The 8112-nt window shown below is 44.1% G+C and overlaps 1 protein-coding gene across 1 annotated transcript in view; it reads right to left on the reverse strand.

Annotated features, from left to right (window-relative positions):
* Nucleotides 1-7867, reverse strand: part of LOC311064963 (activin receptor type-1-like) — a 34039-nt gene extending 26172 nt beyond the window's left edge. Inside the window, exon 1 of the mRNA XM_084085052.1 lies at nucleotides 7546-7867. The gene's annotated coding sequence lies outside the window, so the exon portion shown is untranslated. The remainder of the gene's footprint in view (nucleotides 1-7545) is intronic.
* Between the last annotated feature and the right edge of the window lie 245 nt (nucleotides 7868-8112).

The raw sequence follows: 8112 nt of genomic DNA on the forward strand, positions 1-8112 counted from the left end.
GCTATTAATCAAGGCATGCCAGGCAGCTAGCTAACTAACAGCTGGGAGAGCTGCCATAATTGCACCAACCAACTCTATGCGCTTGGAAGAAACGCTCATTTAACTGATGGAAACCCTCCTCCCTGGCCAAGGGCCTCATCAAACAGGAGATTAAGGAGATGGGAGTGAAAAGCCCCCCGCACAGTCCTGTGGCCCCCCTAGTAGACCCTGTGGAATCTACAGCCCCATCAGGTCTAGCCAAGTCCCATCTCACAGCCCTTCATTCAGCAGCCGCCTCCCCTCACAATGTGAGGAATGTAATCAGATGCAAATGCCTCCATCTTCATGTAAACTCTCACTCATACGTGTTTGTGCACGTGCCCCCCCCCCCTCTCTCTCTCTCTCTCTCTCACACACACAGACACTTTCTACAAGGATCCAGCATGGAAGGTTTTGTTCCAGGTACAGTGCAACTCAGGGTCATTTATTTTACAGTACACACATATGCATGCACACACAAACACTGATCAAATGTAATGAGACAATAGATGGCTTTATTATCAGCCGAGATCCCATCCCCACCTCCTCCGACCCCTACGCCAGTACCACCCTGGTATACACTGGATCGCTGCCGGGTCCCTTTACAAAATGGACATGCATTCTTGAGCAAACTTTTAGTTTTTCTTATCATATCCCATAAAGCTGTGTAAAGTTTGATTTCCTTTTCGGACAACATACATTCAACAATCTCTGGCAATATTGCATGACAGAGGCAGGCAAGTATGACTTTTCATTCGTGTGTATATATGCGTACCTTTAATATCTCCTCTAATAAGACAACCCAGCAACAGAAGCTACAGCAAGGGAAAGTGAGAGAAGTTGAGGGTTTTACACTTAAAGCATTCATTGTGAAGACGGCTGGTGGGTGTTGTAAACAACTGGTTTGGGGTCCTTTGAGGGGGTTCCAGGGGGTCCCCAGCAAATTGAACAGTTTAAACACTTAAGCTAATTAACCTATTATTATATTTTTCGGCCATTAGAAAATAGCTGATTTACAAGCTCACAATGTGCCGTGATGCGTTGTGAGCTTATATATCTGCCATTTTGGAAAAGTTTGACAAATCTTCAGGGAGTCCCTGTCCCTTGGCACTAATTATTTTCAAATGGGGGTCTAAATACTTATCAATTTGGGCATCCTGACTTGATGAAAATGTTTGAGAACCACCGTTATAAACTACATCCCCATTGGTCACCATGGGACTCAGACATTCATTGTCTGACTACCATCAAAATACTTGAAACCGCCAATTCAAACACCGTCTTTGTGACCTTCAGCAATGTTTGCAGACAGAGGAATGCACAAACACTGCTCCTCCAAAACGACCCTCTCGCAAAGTTCACCGTGCTGGAACGACACAGTTCTCTAAAGAGCACCTTGATTTGTATCACAGTAGATCCCTTTTACCACATTTTTTACCCCCTCCTGTGTGGATTAGTCAAGCAGACAGGTTGGTCCAAGAGACGGGGGATTTGGGGTTTTAGGCATTTGCCTAATTGAGAGTTACGGGGACTGTAGACAGCTGCAATTTGCAAGCAAGGAATCAAACCAATAACCCTCACAGCTGTGTTAATGTCCAATTGGTTTTGTACTTTGTCTGACAGAAAGGTGAACAGGGTCACTCTCCCAGTGGCCCCCAAATGTCAACCAAGCCAGTCCTACCACCAATGCCTTAACCACATGAACCTGTGTGTACCAATTCTGGACAATGTTATAATAGGTGAACATTCTGCTTTTTCGTGTTTTCGTTCAGATCATGCGTCGCCTAATCTGAAATAAATAAAATACCATGCATTGCCAAAATATGTTCCTTACACACCAGAAATATTTATTTTGCGCGATTCATTCGCATTCATTTAAACTGCTATTTGTGCCATGGGTACATACACACAGAATGCAAATATATGGCGCAATGTAGTAATGTTTGGAAACCAGGTTGATTTTTCACCACAAATAAATGAATCCAACTGTATGAATAATGCATGATAAAATTAATAGTTTGACACATTTTCAGATTGTTTATTCATCACGTTACTGGTGTGTAAGGAAGGACCTTAAAGTCAGAGCATTTTCTTCGTCTTCCTGACAGAAAATTCCTCTGTGGTTCTGAATATAGGATATAGGTGGAAAATATGTCTGTTTCTGTGAGTTTTGTTTTAAATTTAAACCTATACAGTACATACTAGTGTATGTGGATAAGATATCATATGATTGGTTATCAGGATTATCACATTGAGTATTTTTAAACAAGGTCAAAATTTGTAATATTAAAGAACATTTTAGGCTCCTTTTGTATGTACTACCCAATAGCCCCAATAGGACATCTTTTGTTGCTCTGTCATCATCAGTTAAGTGTAAGCATGGCCATGGGACAAAAACACTAGGCAATCTAGGACTACCTTAAACATCACATACATGTGACTCGTCAGAAGTGGTTAACATCTCAAACGTATCTCAATTTACAACCCACAACACACAGGAGATAAAAGAGTGGTCATTGTTTACTTTGTAGACAAAGTGGTCACAGAAACGAGAGCCCAGCCCCGGGAAGGAAGGCAGCAACTGAAGCAAAGCCATAACTTTCCCCCTAACAGCTGAGCGATAAGGCAAGGCCACTGAACCGAGTGAAGTGCTCATAAAATGTGTATTGCAGACTGTCTCCAGTGTAGTCTGGGGTTAGCAGGGGGAGAGAGGAGACGAGCCTGGAGCGGTGCAGATCTGATTTTTACTTGGTTGCATGCTGTGTTGTACACCGAAGATAGCAGGTCTACAAGATCACAATGTGTCACAGCGAGACGCCTTGCGAGCTTGTAGATCGTCTATTTTCAGTGTGCGACACCCACGCGCAACTAAGTATGACTCAGGCTTATATGTGTGTATGCGTGTCTGTGCAGACACCAGACTCTAGACTCCTCTCTCGCCGTCCTCACTTGCTTTACCTCCAGATTTGAACCCAGAACAGCAGAAATCAATAACCCAAAAGAGATGAAGTGGGGGAGCTGAAGGACTATAGCAGTTGCTGAAATAGGACCAAAGTGTAGCACACACATTAAACTCAGCCTTTTCTCTTGCTCTTTCTCCTTTCACTCCCTCCAAGTTCCTGTCTCCTGCTGAGAATACAGTGCCCGCCAGTCCCAGACGGCTCCTCTCATCGTGATATGTTTGGGCTACATACGGCTTATGATTATTAAAGGCTCAAGGAAGACCCCCTCCCCCTCTAAAAATAACATTGCCAACAGTTCTGGAATGGAACAATGAGCAGAAACAGGCAAATTCATCCCACATGGCATGCGTTCCTCCCCAGCCTGCTCCCTCGTCTGATGCCAGCTTCATGGCTAATACTGCGTTGCACGACCGCATCGACACCCACGTAAAAAAGGGATGATCAACAGAATAAGAGTAAAAGCCCTGCTAGTGGGCCCTAGTACTGCGCAGGCTCCTTACACCCAACCGAACCAAAGTGGTTTTACATTCATCTTGCAATCTGCCTAACAACCATCTATCTGAGGCCAAAATGGCAAAGTGGACATTTTGGCATCCTCCAGGGAGCTGGTCACTGCTCAACGAGTTTCATGGCATCAGATTTTGAGATATCTTGTTTGGGACCATAGTGTTTGGGTGGACAGACAAGGATGGCAATGTAGATGGCTCACGTTTTTTTGTTGTTGTAGAAAATCGGTTATTTCATTGAGCTATGAGGCAGTGGGATGAAGTATAAATTAAGCTTCACTGCTAATCCAAACAGAACTAAACCTGTCAGCATGCCATGCACGCACACACACACACATTCAGACACACATACACAGATAGCCCGGCCCAGCCCACTACGCACTACGCTCACAGCTGACAGATCTTTAGAGACTGCTACTCTGTCGCTCAAGTCTCAGTCAAGCATTGACCCCCTTTTCTAAATGCCCCTCTATCTCCCTCCCTCCTTCCGTCTCCCTCTCTCTCACACACACAGACACACGTCATATACAGTGACATACAGTATCTCCTCCCTCTGCCCCCTCCCCCAACCCAAGAGCCACCTACACAGTAGTGCACTGCTCCTCAGACTCTTGCTCAGACTTGAAGCCGTCGATCTCCGTCTCAGTCTGGGAGCAAGGCGCAGTCTGTTGTTAATGACAGAGTGTGTAACCTGATACCCCCTCCTGCCCCCCCTTTGGAGCTAACGCTTCCCTCTCTCTCTCTCTCAGCTCTCACATTGTTCCAAACCATACAGCCAGCTGCTACTGACAGCCAAATTACTGTGCAGAGAAATGATTGCTGTCGGAGGACTATTCGGAATCGGAAGACTATTCCCCCCTTCCCTCTCTTTCGCCCCCTGCGTTCTGAAATGTGCGGGGCTCTGTGGGCAAATTATACACTTTGTGGCTCTTAGAAAGAGCAGCTGCGGAAGAGATCTGATGAGCAGAGGCCAACTTATATCTGCTCCAAAAGTACTAATGACTTGGATGAGGCCTCTGGTATGGAGGTTAATTAACAGCCCCTCAGATTCATCTCAAAGGACTGTTCTGCAGTTTGCTGAGCATATTATATAATCCTATATTATTAAAATGTTTTGCTTTACGACTCACTTGAACTCAATATTAAGTGTTTTAATAACACATTCACAAGTTACCTAACCTTACATTTCTATTCAGAAAGGGAAAAATAAAACCACATCAAAACATTTGTAAAGCATTTTTTGCTAAGAAATGATGACCTAGACATAGTCTTGGCCAAATTCGTCTTAAAAAAAAAAAAGGCACAGACAGCCAGCCACTATCCCACAGTAGGGAATGTATTAAGAGGCCAGATAAACTCTTAGCTCTGAGGACTAGGTTACCACAGATAGCCCAGATTGAAACAGAGCCACTGACCCAAGGCAAAACATTGACAAGGCCAGCCATAAGAGACAGGTTGAAGGAGAGAGGGCTAATCAGAGACGGTTCTGGGTGACTGGCTATCATCAAGCTAGTGGCCTTCACCTCAGAACGGGAGACCAGAGAAGAACCCCTGGTGTCTGACCCACGTCCCAGCACAGACTGACTGACGTCCCACTATCTGACCACTATCAGCCAGCCTCTGGGAAGCAAGCCACTGAGCACACCAGGCGCCCACAAAAAGCAATCTGGACTCAAAAGGCAGGGGACGGAATCAGATACAGGGCGCCGCAGAGCACTTCCAGATCACCAGCCAACCACACAAACACAGCACCACAAAAGACCACATTGTCCGTGGACCAAAATGCCCCGTAACCAAGCTGTGATTTTTCTTATTTAAACTAGCAATATTTTCTCCATTTCCCTATCCTGTTTGTTTGGTAAATCGTTTCATCCATGGCAATTAAATCATAATTGCAATAATCGATATTCCCAAGTGTGTGTATTCCTACTACAGTCTAGTTCACGGCGGCAGACTCAATCTCACCACCACAATTCACACAACGGTGTGTCAACATTGAGGTAATCGGCATTAACCCCAACCCCAATTTATAAATGAAAGGTGTGAGACTTGCCATGGCATCTCTCAACTCACACTGGTGAGCTCTCATAGACATAATTTGTCAAGCCACACAACTAAACCTTAAATAAAATTAAAAAAAGATTTGTGTAAGACTTGGTTGGCACTGCGATAAACATTCAAAGGCTATTCTCTTCTTAAAATCATATAGCATTAAAGAGCAGAGGTTCAAAGTGACCCCATGATGCCATGAGGCTGCTCCTTCAGGTGCCTAGATGGCATAGTGCCAGTTAACTAGTATGTCCTCTGGTGTCCCTACTCCCTATGCGTGAAGCACTTTTAAAGGCATTTCAGTGGTTCTCAAATCTTTTCATGTCAAGGACCCCCAAATTGACACTTACTTAGCCCGTAGCCCACAGACCCTCATTTGAAAAGATATGCCAGGAACCCCCAAGAGAAGATTTTTATGGCTCTAGCAGTTATTCTCAACCATTTTAATCTCAAGGACCTCCAGTTTGACATGCATTAGGCTACAGACCCCAATTTAATGGCAGTTCTATCTCTGGGACCCACATTTCTAATGTAAAATCTATGTTAATTTAACTCTGAAAGTGTACAAATGGAACCAAATTTGGTTGCTATTCCTAACCATTTATCATTTAGCAGGGGGCCCCCTGGAACCCCCTCAAGGACCCCTGGGGGTCCCTGGACCCCACTTTGAGAACCACTGGTGTAAGTACCTCGATAGGTCTGGGTCAGGGAACAGCATTACTGAGGTGTTGACCAACCCATGGAAGAACTGTTCTTGCGAACACACACTCCAATTGAACTCATGATTTAAATCTAATAATTGATTTTTTTTTTTTTTATTGTATGATTCATGTCTCTTACTACATGGACCCTGGATAGTCTCAAATAATGATTGAATTGAAACTGTCAGTAATATGTTTTATTATTATTTATTGTTTTACTGTATGTGCTTAGTATACTTAAACTAGATCTATCTACCCCCTGCTTATTATACACTTAAACAAGATCTACCCCCCCCCACCACACACACACCTTTTAAATCAGGACAATCACCTCTGAATGCCCTCAGTTTAGCATTACCACCTTTCCTAATGAAGTTTGCACCCCCTCACCAGTCAGTGGTAAGTTTTTCACCTTTAGGTTTGCCCTGCAATCTTATCACATTACTAGACCCATTTCCTGTCTGTTGCACTGTTCTAGGGGCCTACGAATCCCTCAGTTTGAGTCCTCACCCCAAATAATTTTAGATAATGGCACTATGCTGAGTTTATGGTCTACTCTGGGCAGAGCTCAGCCTACATAAAATATATTCATGGCAGCAGCTTTCTCTTTAAACCAAGGCGAGATTTAACTGATTACTCCACATGCAGACTAATCAATGTGTTCACCAATGTCGTTAAATATTCATAGGGTTCTCCCCCTCCATGGTGCAGGAGCCATTGTGATGCTTAGTTCCCTGCGTGGGATGGAGACACGATCAACGACCCTCCCAATAGTGTTGGCATGACAAAGAACTACAAAAGTGACAACTAGCTGCAATGTTGCCCCCCCCCCCCCCCATCCCATTAAACGTGAAAAACACAAAAACAAAAAAAAGTAACCATGAAAATAAGACAATCCCACGCCGGGGTCAGTTTATTCGACGCATACATTTTTCTATCACCCAGAACTCTTATTATAGGCTATTAATTTGAGCATGAGCTACACCCCACGTTTAGTCTCAATAGACGATCCTTTCTCTTGTTTTTTAGCCTAGGTTCTAATGTATCAGAAGGGATCATCAAAAACTAGAAACCAAAGTATGTAAGTAAAATATAGGCTACCTACCATACGATTGGAAAAGGATTTGAAGGGAGAGGTTGAATTCCTTGAAGGCTACTTTAAGGCAATGACACTTCAAAGACTATAAAACAAAACTTCACAAAATGCTGATTTAATGTTGCGAGAACCCAAATCAGAGAACCGGTGTAGCATAAACAATTGGGCTTTGGAATTCCCACTTTAAGCAGAACAAAATGCCCCAAACTTACCTCGCATTTAATACTTCGGTTTGTAGAAGTCGAACTACTCTGCCATCTCCCGAGAATTCACCGACAATAATAGCCTATTTGTTTTGATGTGTAAAAAGCACCGCCGGCGTACAGAAAACATTGTCCTTCGTTCAATTACTCGACACGACGGGGAGATATTCACGCTACGTTCATAATCCAAAGTTGATCCAAAGTTGTTGCAATAATATAATGTTACTTCTTCGCCCGTGTTCCATTGGAGATCGCAAAAGTTCTTCTTGGCATAATAGCACACGGAGCGGTGGTGAACTGCCTGCGTCTGCTGCTGCCTGCCCTGGCTGCGCTGCGCTGCGACGGCCGAGCGGCTGGATTGGAGGCAGTGTTGCCAGATTCTGTGAGAGAAATACGCAACCAGTGTCTAGGAAAACATTAACAAGCCCAACATAAGCGACTGGGCCAGTGGTCTTCAATAGGGGGTCCGGGGGCCCCTAGAGGGTCTTCAGAGTTACTACAGGGGGGGGGGTGCCAAATATTTTTGTGTGATAGGATCTTTTTTTTCTTCACATTAACCACTTGAACCCTAGCATG

This window comes from Gymnoscopelus microlampas, assembly GCF_963454915.1.
Source record: "Gymnoscopelus microlampas genome assembly, chromosome: 17".
NCBI classification, from domain to species: Eukaryota; Metazoa; Chordata; class Actinopteri; order Myctophiformes; family Myctophidae; genus Gymnoscopelus; species Gymnoscopelus microlampas.